Here is an 18562-nt window from a genome sequence, read left to right as displayed (position 1 = left end):
TTTGCAGAGACGACAGTTTAGCATAGCCTTCAGCTATGTCATTTGCTACGACCTAGCAAGGCGCCATATTCAGTTACTGTAATTACTATCTTCAAGAATGTATTCTGATCAGATAATATTGTGAATCATGTACCATCAAGAGCAATGTTCATCATTAATGGATTAAAGTTAAGTATCAAACTAATTACATCCGCTTTCTGAATTCTCATTCCTTGTCATGGTTGGTTGGTTGGTTTTGGGGAAGGAGACCAGACAGCGTGGTCATCGGTCTCATCGGATTAGGGAAGGATGGGGAAGGAAGTCGGCCGTGCCCTTTCAGAGGAACCATCCGGGCATTTGCCTGGAGTGATTTAGGGAAATCACGGAAAACCTAAATCAGGATGGCCGGACGCGGGATTGAACCGTCGTCCTCCCGAATGCGAGTCCAGTGTCTTACCACTGCGCCACCTCGCTCGGTTCCTTGTCATGTTCCAGACCTCATGTCAGTATAGTTCTTCCCTCTTCACGCCAGTCTGCGTGAGCTAAAACAAGTGCATTTCGGCCTCCACTCGTAACGCGGTGTTGGCTCTTCTGCTAACACAAAAAGAAGACTGCCACCTTCCCACCAAGCATTGTCATCTTGATATCCTGCAGTTCCTCATTTGACATGTCATCTGCGCAGGTTAATCCATCACCTCCCATTTGAACGGTAGAAGCTGTTGAGTTTTTGCAACAGCAAGCTGACAGGGATTGTCAGGCAGAATGCCAACAACTGTCAGCAGCATGACTCTTTGTTTGTTCTGAATAGATCTGTGCATCCTTCACAATGTCTCATAATATGCTGCCACACTGATTGAGTCCTCAGCCTTAACTCCTGTGGCTTCCTCACATAATGAACAGTGGGACACTGTGATGATGTGGCTCAAATAGCATTTTTTTTTTTCAGAAAGAACTGGAAAACTGGTACATGATTATGACATCTTTAATTTTGAAAAACAGCTGATTCATGTACTGTAAAATGTGCAAACTTTGGCCACCTGGGGTAATTTCAGCCAGTAGCTTGTCTACTTTGTGGTGCTACCATCTGTTGAATTCATGGTTTAACTATTCTGAAAGCTGTAATGTGTTGTGGATAGAAGTCTCTGACATCCTCACCGTTTCATTTGACTTTGCATTCAAAAACTGCCACACAGTTATTGTTGATTTCCAGTCAGCCCAAAATAATGCAAAGCTGAAGTGTGAAAACAAACACACACACACACTAGCAAGTAACAGTTTGGTTAAGCGGTCGTTTGGAAGACTGACATTTGAATAGTTGACGCTCTACTGTAAATGTTTCTAGTAAAAGATTATTGGCACAATTAATTTACAGATGCGTTCAGTGTAACCAGAGCACCATCTGTAAACTGCTGTGATTTCCAATATTATCACTAAACCCTTTTCAGAACACCGTTCTGGCCGACCGGTTGCAGTTTCAACTCCCTCACTTGAAAGTCCAATTGATGATATTATTCGTGCCAACTGCTGTGTGACTGTGGAAATGATAGCTGATAAAGTTCAAGTTAGTACTGGTACAGTTCATAACATTATCTGCAAAAAGCTGAAGTACAACAAAACACGTGCAAGACGGGCCCCAAAGGAGCTGATGCAGCTACACAAGGAAATCAGGTTGAGAGTGTGCACAGAGCTAAAGGAATATTATGAAAGAGAAGGTGAGCACTTCCTCAACAAAATTTTAACTTGTGATGAAACTTGGGTTCACTATTATGAGCCAGAATCAAAAAGACAAAGCATGGAGTGGAAGACACCTTCTCATCTGTCAAGAAAAAATTCAAAACCCCCTGATACGAAAAAAAAATTCAAAACCCAAGCATCAGCAGGCAAAAATCATGTGGACAGTGTTTTGGGATGCTGAAGGTCCAGTTTGTTGTGATTCTCTTGAAGAGCAGTGTACAATGAACAGCCAATACTACTCAGATTTGCTTTTAAACAAGGTGAAGCCAGCCATGAGAGAGAGATATTGTGGATCTCAGAGGAGAGGTGTGATTCTCCAGCAAGACAATGCACGTCCTCATATTGCTCAACTAACCCATGAAACCATAGACAAAATGTGCTGGGAAGTACTGCCTCATTCCCCTTACAGCGCTAATTTACTACCAGGTATTTCAATTTGTTTGGTGCACTACAGAGGTATTATGTGGTAAGAGGTTCCAGGACAACGAGGACGTGAAAAAATCTGTGGGAAATTGGTTCAAACATCAAGATAAAAAGTTCTTTGCAGCCGGAATAAAAAAGCTTGTAGCCCGTTGGAACAATTGCATAAATTTTCAAGGGGATTATGTTGAAAAGTAGTAAAAGTATTGTTTTGTAAAAATAAATGCTTTTTTCTCCAGACCAATTTGCCTCTTTAACTACTGAATGACCTTCGTACAAAAAATTCAGCTTGGACGGCACAAAGGGTAACAATCACAAACATTTGAGTATTCCTGACATGCTGACAGTCTGAACAGCAACCAACACAATCAGAAAAAGTCACAATTTTTTATCTTGGCTACTGGCTACCAGTTTTGGTACACAGTACTCCAGCTGTTCCTTGCACAAAGTCATCATGTTTGCTTCCCAAATGGGTGTTTCAAAAACACAGTACATGAAAACGAAAAAAGCTAAAGATGTCTCTACAGATGTGCTATGCATAACAGTACATAATTTGTAAGTAACAGAAATTGATCAGGAACACCTTAACAAACACAGACAAAAATAGAAACACCATGAGAAATGCATGCTTGAACATTAATGCAGATGCTACACAAGCCTGCTGATTGCACTGTTGTATTTCACCACAAATGGCGCCTGTGCATTGTCATCAATACATTGAAAGTGTCATTCATGGCCAGAACAGTATTAGGTGTACTGCAACCAGCAGGCATGTCGTGCATCTGCATTTATATTCAAGCATGCATTTCTCACAGTGTTTCTATTTTTGTCCAATCTCTGTATCTGATTAGGCATACTTGGTCAATTTCTGTTACTTATAAATGACATTCTGTTATACATAGCACATCTGTAGAGACAACTTTAGATTTTTCATTTTCATATACTGTGTTTTTTTGAACACCAATTTGGGAAGCAAACATGATGACTATGCGGCTGAGAATGGCTTATGTATGGTACTGTGTACTGAAACTGGTAGCCAGTAGCAAAGATAAAAAATTGTGACTTTTTCTGATTGTATTGGTTGCTGTTCAAACTGTCATATGTCAGGAATATGCAAATATTTGTGATTATTACCCTTTGTGCCTCTCCAAGCTGAATTTTTTGTATTTATGTTGACTGTCACAGCTGTGTCACTGCCATGCACCTCAAAGTGGTTTTCCAAGGTAGCCAAAGTGTCGGTTTTCAAGAGGCACTTTATTGAGATATATACTGCACACAGGAAAATTGGAAAAAAATCATCCGTAGTCATAAGACTGACAAAAGTGTGTGTAGAGTGATCATGACAGATAGTCATAGAAGAGGATTGTGATGAAAACTAAGAAGATGACAGCAGCAAAATTCACTGCAGAATTGAATGTCCCAATCGTGAACCTTGTGAGCACCAAAATAACACAAGAGGAGCTCCATAAGCAGGGAATTTTTGGGTGAACTTCAGTTAAATAAACCACTCATCAGAGATGCAAATGCCCGTAACAGGAAACCGTGGTGCTGAAGCCCTAAAACCTGGACTAGAGAGCAAGGAATAAAGTCATTTGGTTGGATGAGTCTTGTTTCACACAGTTTCCAACTTCTGGCTGAGTTTACGTCACAAGAGTGAAATGTGGCAGGGGTTTGTTGATAATTTGGGTACCCATATTGTGGTATTCCATTGGTACCACAGCTATTATGCAAGGAAACTTACTGTCAAGGATTAAATGACTATTTTGGCTGATCAGGTCCATCCCTTGAGTACACAACTTACATCATCCAGGACTGGTCTTGTGAGTATGCAGATGAATTGCCACGTCACCCCTGGCCACCACAGTAACTAGATCTCAAAATTATTGAACCTTTGTGGTCTAATTTTGAGATAAGGGTTCGTGCTCGCTATTCACCTTCATCGTCATTACCCAAATTGTCACTATTTTGCAGGAAGAATGGTTTTAAGTTTCCCACAAAAACCAAACAGGACCTGTATTTATCCATTTAAGATGAGTGGAAGCCATTTTGAACATCAACAGTTTCCCTACATTAAATCAGACATAGTAATGTGTTGTGTTTTTAATATTTCCATGTTTTTGTGCACCTCCTGTACAAGTATCACATTATTTAGCCCTAGCATAAGGAAAAGGGGAGTCACTAAATACACAGAAACTGGACTTCCATGCCAAATACTTATGTGAGTACTGCATTAAGCAGCTCTCTTCAGGAAAAATAACATACAAGACAACAGTTCAAACAGCATACAGGCCCCTACATCAAATGTTTTAAACTTAATTAAGCAATTACAGAAAGTACTAAACACACTTATTAGAAATAATTACAATCAGAGAGTAAATTTATGAGGAGATTTCAGAACTGATTTCACCATGGATGATTCTTCTTTTTTTGCTGGTGCCTTTTTCCACATTGACACAGGTCGTTTAAGGAGTGGCACAGTGTGCTTTTTGTCACCAACCAGTTACCTTCCGTGACAGAATATGTGTACCCCCTGTACTGTTATTCATGTGAAAGTGAGTGAAAGATTTTGAAAGAAGATGATTAAATATTCCAGAATTAGAATCAAGAACAGCTGCCAACATGAGTAACATAGAAGTAAATATCCCTGGAGTAGTGAAGTAACTTAAATCACTTAATAAAAACAAGTCTTCTGGTCCAGACTGTATACCAATTAGGTTCCTTTCAGAGTATGCTGATGCGTTAGCTCCATACTTAACAATCGTATACAACCGTTCGCACAACAAAAGATCTGTCTCCTGTGCAGCAAGCTATGTAAATTCAAGTATTAACTGTGTTTTCTTACTTGTCACTTCTTTTTCCGTGTGTTTTTGCTTTTAGGAAGCTTTAATTTTTGATTACTAGTAATAGTGTTCCAATGATTTTGTGTTTGTTTTTAATACAGTCCAGAGACAGTTAGCACTTATTTTCATTGTTTCCAACAAGAAGTGTCTAGTAACCACAGTTCAGTCAGCTATCAGCCGCCTTTAGTGAATTAGCAGTCTAGTTAAAAGTCGATTACTTAATCTCTACAGTAAATTGTTGATTTCTTAGGATGGATAGGATGTGTGACTGCTGTGTACGGACGCAGGACGAGCTGGCCACTGTTCGCGAACAGCTGAACGTGCTGATGGCCACAGTCAGCCGTCTTCAGGTTGCTGCCTCAGAGTGTAGCAGCAGTGGGGAGTCTGGTGCATTGCATGGTACACCCCAGGTGTTACATGCTTCACCCACAGTCCCTGCTGTCAAGACCGGGCGCATTTGGGCCACCCTCTCCCCAAGGGGAGTGGCAGGTTTAATGGCATTGACGTCACACGAGGTGGAGGGTCAATGTGGAGGCTGGCCATGTGGCATCGCCCGCTCTGCCTGTGAGTGGACATGTGGCTGCTCCTTCAGCAAGGTCCAAGCAGGCACACGGGGGGAGGGGTTTATTAGTGATTCAGAGCTCCAATGTTAGGCGGGTGATGGAGCCTCTTAGTGAAATAGTGGAAAGGTCAGGGAAAAAGGCCAGTATTCACTCTGTCTGCTTGCCGGGGGGTATCATCCAAGATGTGGAGATAGAAAGCACTGGGTGCACCCGACTGCAAATTGTTGCTCATGTTGGCACCAATGACTCCTGCCGTCTGGGTTCAGAGGTCACCCTCAGTTCATACAGGCGGATGGCGGAGTTGGCGAAGGTGGAAAGCCTTGCTCGCAGTGTGGAATCTGAGCTAACTATTTGTAGGGTTGTTCCCAGAACTGATCGCAGTCCTCTTTGTTTGGTGCCGAGTGGAAGGCTTAAACCAGAGGCTCAGATGATTCTGCGGAGATTTGGGGTGCAAATTTCTCGACCTCCGCTATCGGATGGAGAAATGTAGGGTCCCCCTGAATAGGTCAGGTGTGCACTACACGCAGGTAGTGGCTACAAGGGTAGCGGAGTACGTGTGGAGTGCACATGTGGGTTTTTTAGGTTAGAGAATTCCCTCCCTAGGCCCGACAAGTCGCCTCATGAGACAAGACAAGGTAGCAGTAGGCAAAACACAACAGGGAATAACAATATTAATGTGGTAACAGTAAACTGCAGGAGAGTCTATAGAAAGGTCCCAGAATGCTCTCATTAATAAACGGTCACAATGCCCACATTGTACTAGGGATGGAAAGTTGGCTGAAACCAGATGTAAACAGTAATGAAATTCCAAACTCAGATTGGAATGTATACCGCAGAGACAGGCTGGACAGTGAAGGGGGAGGTGTGTTTATAGTGATAAAATGTGCAGTAGTATCAAAGGAAATTGACGGAAATCCGAAATGTGAAATAATTTGGGTGAAGGTCATGATTAAAGCAGGCTCAAACATGGTAATTGGATAATATCTCTATAGGCTGCCTGGTTCAGCAGCTGTTGTGGCAGAACACCTGAAGGAAAATTTGGAAAATATTTTGAGTAGATTTCCTGACCATGTTATAGTTTTCGGTCGAGATCTTAATTTACCAGATATAGACTGGGAGACTCAAACGTTTATTAACGGGTGGCAGGGACAAAGAATCCAGTGAAATTTTTTTAAGTGCATTATCTAAAAACTACCTGGAGCAATTAAACAGAGAACTGACTCTACTGACTCGTGGTGATAACATATTAGAACTTCTGGTGCAAACAGACCCGAACTACTTGCAACAGTTAACGCAGAAAAGGGAATCAACGATCATAAAGCGGTTACAGCATCGGTGATTTCAGCCATAAATAGAAATATTAAAAAAGGTAGGAAGATTTTTCTGTTTAGCAAAAGTGACAAAAAGCAGATTTCAGAGTACTTGAAGGCTCAACACAAAAGTTTTATCTCAAGTATAGATAGTGTTGAGGATCAGTGGACAAAGTTCAAAACCATTGTACAATATGCATTAGATGAGTATGTGCAAGCAAGATCGTAAGAGATGGAAAAGAGCCACCGTGGTACAACAACCGAGATAGAAAACTGCTACAGAAGCAAAGTGAACTTCACAGTAAACATAAAGAATAGCCAAAGCCTTGCAGACAAACAAAAATTACACGAAGCAAAATGTAGTGTGAGGAGGGCTATGCGAGAGGTGTTCAACGAATTTGAAAGTAAAGTTCTATGTAATGACTTGGCAGAAAATCCTAAGAGATTTTGGTCTTATGTCAAAGTGGTAGGTGGATCAAAACAAAATGTCCAGACACTATGTGACCAAAATGGTACTGAAACAGAGGATGACAGACTAAAGGCTGAAATACTAAATGTCTTTTTCCAAAGCTATTTCACAGAGGAAGACTGCACTGTAGTTCCTTCTCTAGATTGTTGCACAGATGACAAAATGGTAGATATCAAAATAGATGACAGAGGGATAGAAAAACAATTAAAATCGCTCAAAAGAGGAAAGGCCGCTGGACCTGATGGGATACCAGTTTGATTTTACACAGAGTACACAAAGGAACTTGCCCCCCTTCTTGCAGCGATGTACAGTAGGTGTCTAGAAGAGCTTCCAAAAGATTGGAAAAAGGCACAGGTCATCCCAGTTTTCAAGAAGGGACGTCAAACAGATGTGCAGAACTACAGACCTGTATCGCTAACGTCAATCAGTTGTAGAATTTTGAAACACGTATTATGTTCGAGTATAATGACTTTTCTGGAGACTAGAAATCTACTCTAAGAATCAGGATGGGTTTTGAAAAAGACGATCGTGTGAAGCCCAGCTCGCGTTATTTGTCCACGAGACTTCGAGGGCCATAGACACGGGTTCCCAGGTAGATGCCGTGTTCCTCGACTTCCGCAAGGCATTTGATACAGTTCCCCACAGTCATTTAATGAACAAAGTAAGAGCATATGGACTATCAGACCAATTGTGTGATTGGATTGAAGAGTTCCTAGATAGCAGAACGCAGCATGTCATTCTCAATGGAAAGAAGTGTTCCGAAGTAAGAGTGATTTCAAGTGTGCCATAGGGGAGTGTCGTAGGACTGTTGCTATTCACAATATATATATAAATGACCTTGTGGATAACATCGGAAGTTCACTGAGGCTTTTTGCGGATGATGCTGTAGTATATCGAGAGGTTGTAACAATGGAAAATTGTACTGAAATGCAGGAGGATCTGCAACGAATTGATGCATGGTGCAGGGAATGGCAATTGAATTTCAATGTAGACAAGTGTAATGTGCTGCGAATACATAGAAAGAAAGATCCTTTATTGTTTAGCTACAATATAGCAGGTCTGCAACTGAAAGCAGTTAATTCCATAAATTATCTGGGAGTACGCATTAGGAGTGATTTAAAATGGAATGACCATATAAAATTAATCGTCAGTAAAGCAGATGCCAGACAGATTCATTGGAAGAATCCCAAGGAAATGCAGTCCAAAAACAAAGGAAGTAGGCTGCAGTACACTTGTTCACCCACTGCTTGAATACTGTTCACTGGTGTGGGATCTGTACCAGATATGGTTGATAGAAGAGATAGAGAAGATCCAACAGAGAGCAGCTCGCTTTGTTACAGGATCATTTAGTAATTGTGAAAGCATTACGAAGATGATAGATAAACTCCAGTGGAAGACTCTGCAAGAGAGACGCTCAGTAACTCGGTACGGGCTTTTGTTGAAGTTTAAAGAACATACCTTCACCGAGGAGTCAAGCAGTATATTGCTCCCTCCCACGTATATCTTGTGAAGAGACCATGAGGATAAAATCAGAGAGATTAGAGCCCACACAGAGGCATAACGACAATCTTTCTTTCCATGAACAATACGAGACTGGAATAGATGGGAGAACCGATAGAGGTACTCAAGATACCCTCCGCCACACACCGTCATGCGGCTTGTGGAGTATGGATGTAGATGTAGATTGGAAAGTTGCACAGGTCAAGAAAGGTAGTAGGAGTAATCCACTTAATTACAGTCCCATATCGTTAACGTTGATATGCAGCAGGATTTTGGAACATATATTGTGTTCGAACATTATGAATTACCTCAAAGAAAATGGTCTATTGACACACAGTCAACATGGGTTTAGAAAACATCATTCTTGTGAAACACAACTAGCTCTTTATTGGCATGAAATGTTGAGTGCTACTGACAAGGGATTTCAGATCGATTTCATACTCCTGGATTTCCGGAAGGCTTTTGACACTGTACCACACAAGCGGCTCATAGTGAAATTGTGTGCTTATGGAATATCATCTCAGTTATTTGACTGGATTTGTGATTTTTTGTCAGAGAGGTCACAGTTTGTAGTAATTGATGGAAAGCCATTGAGTAAAACAGAAGTGATTTCTGGCATTCCCCAAGGTAGTGTTACAGGCCCTTTACTGTTTCTTATCTACATAAAGAATTTGGGAGACAATCAGAGCAGCCGTCTTAGGTTGTTTGCAGATGATGCTGTCATTTATCGACTAATAAAGTCATCAGAAGATCAAAACAAATTGCAAAATGATTTACAAGAGATATCTGAATGGTGCAAAACTTGGTAGTTGACCCTAAATAATGAAAAGTGTGAGCTTATCCACGAGTCCTAAAAGGAATTCATTAAACTTTAGTTACATGATAAATCAGCCAAATCTAGAGGCCGTAAATTCAACTAAATACCTAGGAATTACAATTATGAACAAATTAAATTGGGAGGAACACATAGAAATGTTGTGGGGAAGGCTAACCAAAGACCGTGTTTTATTGGCAGGACACTTAGAAAATGTAATAGATCTACTAAGGAGACTGCCTACACTAAGCTTGTCCGTCCTCTTTTAGAATACTGCTGTGTGGTGTGGGATCCTTACTAGATAGGACTGACGGTGTTCATCGAAAAAGTTCAAAGAGGGGCAGCATGTTGAAATATGGGAGAGAGTGTCACTGAAATGATACAGGATTTGGGCTGAACATTATTAAAAGAAAGGTGTTTTTCGTTGCAACGGAATCTTCTCATGAAATTCCTATCACCAACTTTCTCCCCCAAATGTGAAAATATTTTGCTGACACCGACCTACATAGGGAGAAACAATCACCCCAATAAAATAAGGGAAATCAGAGCTTGTATGGAAAGATATAGGTGTTCGTTCTTTCCACACACTATACGAGATTGGAATAATAGAGAATTGTAAAGATGGTTTGATGAACCCTCTGCCTGGCACTTAAATGTGATATGCAGGTATCAATGTAGATGTAGATATTTGTGAATCATGTTACTAGGTGGGACTTGGGTAACAACCCAGTATTCACCTAGTGGGATGTGGGAAACTGCCTAAACACCACATCCAGGCTGGCCGGCAAATTGCCCCTCTGCTGGGTAGGTTTGGTCCGTGTCTGGCATATCTCTTCATCCTGGAAGTGACACTTTAACACAAACTGCTATCTGGACAGCTTCAACATGGATGGTTCTGATCAAGAGAGTTTAGTTCTGCTGTCCAGCTTCGATTTGGTCTCCACAGTAACATTCCACACAAGAATGGGAAGACATAGTGCAAAAGCAATTAAAATTTATTTCTAAATCCAACATTTCCTTAATGAAATAGATGTGAATCCTCTAATAACTGGTTTATGAAAAGGCAGCAATAAAGGATCCCCATCAGTTAGATTTTACTTAGAGAATAAGCAAACAATGCCACAGAATCATAAATAATGTCTCAGTTATACTATTAAAATATAAAGATTTTTAACGTGGCTGCACTACAGCAAGAGCTTCAATGGATTAGAAATAACAATGAACCAGATGCAAAATACAGGTTTATTAATCCTTAACTATGGTTTTTACAGTTTTAAAACCGTGTTCTCCAGAAGATGATGTATGTAAAATCTCATTATCTACAGCCAAAGTGGGGGTTGTCGACTCTGTCTAGTACATGTGATCCACTTAATCACCATTTAAAATACATTATATAAGACTAGTAGCTGTCTACTGTAGAGCTATGGCTTAAAAATTTTTAAAAAGTTTTAAAACAAAGCTCTACAGTAGATGGCTACTACTTCTATACAATGTATTTTGAAACATTTGAAACATAATTAATTGGATGACTTGTACTAGACAGAGTCAACGACTCGCAGTTCGACTACAGACAATGTGATTTTACATACATCTTCTGAAGAAGGTGGTTTTATAACTGTCAAAACCATGATCAAGGTTTAATAAACCTGTATTTTGCAACTGTTTGGCTATTATTTCTAATCCATTAAAATATAAATTACAGACTGATCAATGAGAAGAAATTTACCAAGGACACCTAGATGAGAAATTTAATACTTTCCTAAAATATTCTTACAACACTAAGAATTCAGTTTTCCTTTACAAGGCAAACAGGAACAACAATTGTGGAAAGCTGAAAGAAAGGATGTCTAGTGTCTTGTGCCAGGAAAAGAGAGCTTTATTTAATTCAAGGCGTAGATCTAATCATGAATCCAAAGGGCACGAGCAGTACTGTAAAATTCTTTACTATATCCTCAAAAATGGAAGAACTTTGTACTTTTGTATAAAATTCAAAATCCTAAAAATGAAACACTGGTAATTACTGGTATTATTACGTATAAAATGAATAAACTTGGTAAAGAAAATAATATTTGACTTCCTAAATAAAGTAGCAGCAAGATAGGTTATATTAAATTCAAATCATTAGTTGTTACTTGCCTTCTTCCTAACAGAACTTGATAATACAGGTTAAGAACAAATAATAATATAAAATTTATCTTATTTAACCAACATTGCATACACAACCACCAAACATAAATTTTGCCAAATGGTCTTTTAGAGGGATCACTTATTCAGTAGGTCACTAAAATGCAGTAACTCTTTGGCTTAATCGTATCTCAACCGAAGTACTTAAATGTGTGCTCACTTGGTAGGACACACATTTAGTTACCTTTATCACCAGTTAATGAGTCAAAGTGTAGCTCATGGAAAACTGAAGTATGTGGTAGTGAAACAGATTTTTAAAACAATAGGAAAATGGTGGTATAAAACTCTGATCATACACCCACTATCCTATACACTATGTTCTCAAGAATGTTTGATAACATATCTTATTTTGGAACAGTGAACCAATTCTCCTAGAATTACATTTTAACAACAGTTCAGTTTAGTTTCTGTAAAGGCATCTCTTCTGAGAAAGTGACAGTAGCTTGTCACTGGTTCTTGGTCAAAAATGCTGACTCTGCATCAATCAGCATTTTCTTATCAGCATCAGCACTCCTTTATCTTCAAGATTACATCACCACATCAATTTCTCAGGCAATTGTGCTTGTTATATTTTGCTGATGTCAGCATTCATGTTTTCTTATCATCAATGCCAACACCAGCCCACATATGCCACGCACCCACCCAAAGTGCCACCACCCAACCAACTGCATGCAATTTCAACTCCCCGACTGTTGAGAATTTTTTTTAAATATGCATGCAGTGTAGTTTTGGCATTGCTGTGAGTTGCTGAAGCCTATGATTTTGACATCATGAGAATAACTTAATATATAAAACACACAGTGCCGACACAAGCACACCAACATCATGAGAATAACTTAATATGTAAAACACATAGTGCCGACATAAGCACCATCATTTCTTCACTGTCTGTATGTACATCTAGGACTCGTGTTCAACCAACGAGATGCCTGCATTGGGCAAAGAAGAATTTAAAAAGTCTATTTGTTGTACAGATCTTTCAGAAATATGTATTCACAGCTTTCTGCATCATGAATGGAAAAGCATAACAGAGAAGCATATTACTGCAGACATCAGGAATATTATTCAGCAAATAATGAAAATGCAACAGAATGGCAAGAAGATGCATTACCTGACTAGGTCCACCAACACACTGTGGTGCATATGCTGGAATTGTTTACCATTTTTAAAAAGTCTGTCCATTCTCCTATCATGCAAGAAGCATTAGCAACTGCAGTAAGAATTCATCTATAATAATAATTATTATCATGTTGATAACGAGTGCCATCATACTGCATTTAATATGAAAGATAATAATTCGTATTGATGAATTGACAGTAGAGCTCAAGAATAGTATATACACTCCTGGAAATGGAAAAAAGAACACATTGACACCGGTGTGTCAGACCCACCATACTTGCTCCGGACACTGTGAGAGGGCTGTACAAGCAATGATCACACGCACGGCACAGCGGACACACCAGGAACCGCGGTGTTGGCTGTGGAATGGCGCTAGCTGCGCAGCATTTGTGCACCGCCGCCGTCAGTGTCAGCCAGTTTGCCGTGGCATACGGAGCTCCATCGCAGTCTTTAACACTGGTAGCATGCCGCGACAGCGTGGACGTGAACCGTATGTGCAGTTGACGGACTTTGAGCGAGGGCGTATAGTGGGCATGCGGGAAGCCGGGTGGACGTACCGCCGAATTGCTCAACACGTGGGGCGTGAGGTCTCCACAGTACATCGATGTTGTCGCCAGTGGTCGGCGGAAGGTGCACGTGCCCGTCGACCTGGGACCAGACCGCAGCGACGCACGGATGCACGCCAAGACCGTAGGATCCTACGCAGTGCCGTAGGGGACCGCACCGCCACTTCCCAGCAAATTAGGGACACTGTTGCTCCTGGGGTATCGGCGAGGACCATTCGCAACCGTCTCCATGAAGCTGGGCTACGGTCCCGCACACCGTTAGGCCGTCTTCCGCTCATGCCCCAACATCGTGCAGCCCGCCTCCAGTGGTGTCGCGACAGGCGTGAATGGAGGGACGAATGGAGACGTGTCGTCTTCAGCGATGAGAGTCGCTTCTGCCTTGGTGCCAATGATGGTCGTATGCGTGTTTGGCGCCGTGCAGGTGAGTGCCACAATCAGGACTGCATACGACCGAGGCACACAGGGCCAACACCCGGCATCATGGTGTGGGAAGCGATCTCCTACACTGGCCGTACACCACTGGTGATCGTCGAGGGGACACTGAATAGTGCACGGTACATCCAAACCGTCATCGAACCCATCGTTCTACCATTCCTAGACCGGCAAGGGAACTTGCTGTTCCAACAGGACAATGCACGTCCGCATGTATCCCGTGCCACCCAACGTGCTCTAGAAGGTGTAAGTCAACTACCCTGGCCAGCAAGATCTCCGGATCAGTCCCCCATTGAGCATGTTTGGGACTGGATGAAGCGTCGTCTCACGCGGTCTGCACGTCCAGCACGGACGCTGGTCCAACTGAGGCGCCAGGTGGAAATGGCATGGCAAGCCGTTCCACAGGACTACATCCAGCATCTCTACGATCATCTCCATGGGAGAATAGCAGCCTGCATTGCTGCGAAAGGTGGATATACACTGTACTAGTGCCGACATTGTGCATGCTCTGTTGCCTGTGTCTATGTGCCTGTGGTTCTGTCAGTGTGATCATGTGATGTATCTGACCCCAGGAATGTGTCAATAAAGTTTCACCTTCCTGGGACAATGAATTCACGGTGTTCTTATTTCAATTTCCAGGAGTGTACATTTACAGCAATCAATAAATAGTTCAACCACTTGTGACAACACCATCAAACAGTAAAGATGTTGAGAAGTATATCAACACTCAATGCCATGAGGTAGTGTAGGTATTTGTGCTAATAATTCTTCATCCTTGCAGATGAGGTGAAGTCATTGCAGCAACAGCCACATGACGTGGAAATAATGCTGTTCAATCACACCTACTGTTTGAACAACAGTGGCTGGAAGTGCATCAGTGTTCGAATGATATCGAATCAGGAGTTCTATCTGGTAGGAGTATTTGAACACCCATGATTTAACAGTTTAATGTTTACCAGCTCAGAAGAAACCATAGCTCAACTCTGCAATAAATGCAGTGTATTGATAAATGTGGAAATGAATGAATCAACTTTAACAGACATGAGCACAGAACCATGACCTTATTTATGGTTTTATGTATCCAGCTATATCTAAATGTTTATACATTTTAAAAAAATTATGAGCCACACATATGTCATTTACTGACCTATAAAACTCCTGCATCCCAATGTAAACGGGCAATTACCATGTTGACCAAGTGGATGAAACCACCTCATTGCAGAGGTCTTATAATAAGTGACTAGGCCTGCAATGATGATGCTGGAAACTGGAAGAAGAGGAAGACTGGACCATTACTTTCTGATTAACACATATGTTTTAATTATTGGAGCTTCAGACTGTGGAAGACTAATCTTGTTCACACTGTTAACACATCCTGAGGGAGCCTGCTTCGAGCAAGTACACACATTTTTGAAAACCCTATTTCAACCAAAATCGGCTGTTGCAGGAGATTTTGCATGGCATTGAAGGAGTAACATGCCACACATTCAGAGAAAGCAGCAATATTCCACTGCCTGAAAAAGTAAAGCCCAAGAGCATACTCATCTTTGATGACATCGCAGCAGAAAACCAGAATGAGATCCAGAAATAATTCTGCTTCGGCTGCCATATGCACGCCAACATATTTTGTTTGAGCCAAATATACTCAAGGCTCTTGAGGCAGTTGGTCCAGGATAATGCAAAATTCATTATCACTTTCAAACAGGACAATCTGAATTAAAAGCATATTTCCCAATCACATGTAGAAACTGACATATCAGTCAATGAATTCATTACCATATGCAGGAATTGCTAGTATAGCTGGCTTTCTGGTTACAGATATGATAAGGAAATTGAATTAGGGCCAATACAGACAAAACTTTGATGTGATTCTGCATAACTGACAGTGTATCAAAATGTAACTGTTTCAGTATACTGTTGACTATGGACAAATTTGCATGTGTGTTGCACACTTGTTCGGATGGTGCAAAGCACATGCATATATACATTAACAGAAAATTTGAGGAAATCAATGCTAAATTAGTGAAACTGGAAAGTTGTATCAGGGTGGTGATTAGAAATGGTGAAGTGTTGGAGTGCTTCAATGCTAGAATATAGCAATGTGAATTATATGTTAACGAGAAAATTGAAAAAGTCAATACAAAGCTAATGTATGTACATGGATATACAAAGGCAACAGCTATGGTACTTGACTCCCATCATCACCAGTACTCCCAGAGTACAGAAAAGTTGTGCGCTGTCACAAAAATGGCTTAGTATATGGCAACGTGTTGTTGACAGAGTGTTAAGTTATTGAAAAGTGGAAGGCTATTTCATGGAAATTACAATTGTTCAAATAAGGCAGTTGCAATGGAATCAGTCTCTCTTGGAAACATTTAAACCAGTAACTGAAACGAGTTTGTTTGCGTTGCCATCCTCCGCAGCAAGCACAGAAATATTAGTTTTGTAAATAAAAAACACCTTCTCTTGCTGCACTGTGTTTTATTTTCGCAAATACGTTTCACCTTTTTTCACTGTAATAAGACATCAGTGGGATGGTTCCTCCTGTTTTTAGTTGGCATCGGAGTTTCCTCTCATCTGGTCACATGGAGGACGTACTACTGCTCTATTTACGAAACATGCGTAAAGTAGTTATACTTACATTAGTGACAGAAGACAAGAGTGCAAACAAAATGAAAAGTAGGAAGAAAAATGTTCAAAACACAAAAACATGCTTTTGTTTTATAAATAGAATGTTAGTGCTATCTCCATGTGGCCAGATGAGAGGAAACACCGATGTCAACTAAAAACAGGAAGAGCCATCCCACTGATGATGCCTTAAAGAGAAAAAAAGGTGAAACACGTCTGGCAAAATAAAATGCAGTGCCGAAAGAGAAGGCGTTGTTTATTTACAAACAATAACTAAAAGTCTAGAAAGGATGTCACACACTGTGAACAGTAGCAGAAAAAAAGAAGAGGTAGGAGAAGAAGATGGATTGTGTGCTATTACTAATTCCATTAACGATCACAGTAATGCTGAGTTAGACAGAACACAGGGGTCAGCAAGACGAAACAATATACATGAAGTAATCATTCAATACATTTAACTGAGAATGCAGCATGAGTTGGGAATAAATAATTCAAAAGAACACCTGATTTATTAGAGCTACTATCCTTCTACTATCTTCTGAAGAAGAGAAATTTGTTAACATCGAGTATAGATTTAAGTGTCAGGAAGTCGTTTCTGAAAGTATTTGTATGGAGTGTAGCCATGTATGGAAGTGAAACATGGACGATAACCAGTTTGGACAAGAAGAGAATAGAAGCTTTTGAAATGTCGTGCTACAGAAGAATGCTGAAGATAAGGTGGGTGGATCACGTAACTAATGAGGAGGTATTGAATAGGATTGGGGAGAAGAGAAGTTTGTGGCACAACTTGACTAGAAGAAGGGATCGGTTGGTAGGACATGTTTTGAGGCATCAAGGGATCACAAATTTAGCATTGGAGGGCAGCGTGGAGGGTAAAAATCGTAGAGGGAGACCAAGAGATCAATACACTACGCAGATTCAGAAGGATGTAGGTTGCAGTAGGTACTGGGAGATGAAGAAGCTTGCACAGGATAGAGTAGCATGGACAGCTGCATCAAACCAGTCTCAGGACTGAAGACCACAACAACAACAACAACAACAACAACAACTATCCTTAAAAATTTCAAATGTCAAAAAGTATTTCCCAAAACAGATAAAAGGTTATGGTGAAATATTATGCACGGTTAATGTGCACAGGAACAGCAACTCCTCAAAAGGGTGAATGAAAGCCTCAAAGAGTGACAAATACAAGAAAATAATTACACCAGTGTTAGCAGCTGCAAATAGTGCAGGCAAATGGGTTGGAGTTCAGCATAAAATTCTGAACAATCTACCTCTGGAGTATATCTATTACAATTACCCGAATGAAATCATAAGACATTACGACTACTTATGGTATCACCTGCCGTAGGGAATACAGGTCACACTAATGAAATCATATCAATAATTTCAGAGCTTCAAGAGAGGTGCATTATCATGTAATTAGGGAGATGGTTGTTCATGGCTCTACAGGCCAACACATGTAACATCCTGTGCAGACAGGGTTGCATGATTTATAGCATGCTGATCTTGTAGATATGCGCAAATATTCATGATTCAATAAAGGTTTCAACTACACTCTAATGGTCACAGATACATACTCCGAATTTGAAAGGACTCTATCTGTGAAGGTACAGATGGGAATAAAAGTTGTGGAGATGTTTGAACAATTGCTGCAGACTGGAAGGAATCTTGATAACTGACAACCTACAAACTAACCATGGAGGTGTTGGACCAATTACTGCAGCCTGGAACAAATCCTGACAGCCTTCAAGCTGACCATGGAGGCAAATTTTACAATTGGCAATCAAAGCAGTAATGGAACAAGTTCATGGAATAAACTAGAACTCAATATTCTCCGATCTGAAAGCTAGCATTGTCGAATGGTTGAACAGGATGATCAAAAAACGGTTGCACATGGCATTTAATCTTCAAGGATTACACGAATTGTTACACATTACACTACAAATCACTGGCAAGTATAATCAGATTACTCATCATACAGTTATGTTGAGCCCTATTGAT

At 40.6% G+C, this 18562-nt stretch overlaps 1 protein-coding gene across 1 annotated transcript in view; it reads right to left on the bottom strand.

Annotated features, from left to right (window-relative positions):
• Nucleotides 1-18562, bottom strand: part of LOC126234331 (uncharacterized) — a 198931-nt gene that overhangs the window by 86288 nt on the left and 94081 nt on the right. The gene's annotated exons all lie outside the window — the stretch shown is intronic.

This window comes from Schistocerca nitens, chromosome 2 (assembly GCF_023898315.1).
Source record: "Schistocerca nitens isolate TAMUIC-IGC-003100 chromosome 2, iqSchNite1.1, whole genome shotgun sequence".
NCBI lineage: Eukaryota > Metazoa > Arthropoda > Insecta > Orthoptera > Acrididae > Schistocerca > Schistocerca nitens.
This window is presented reverse-complemented; position numbering and strand designations above follow the sequence as displayed.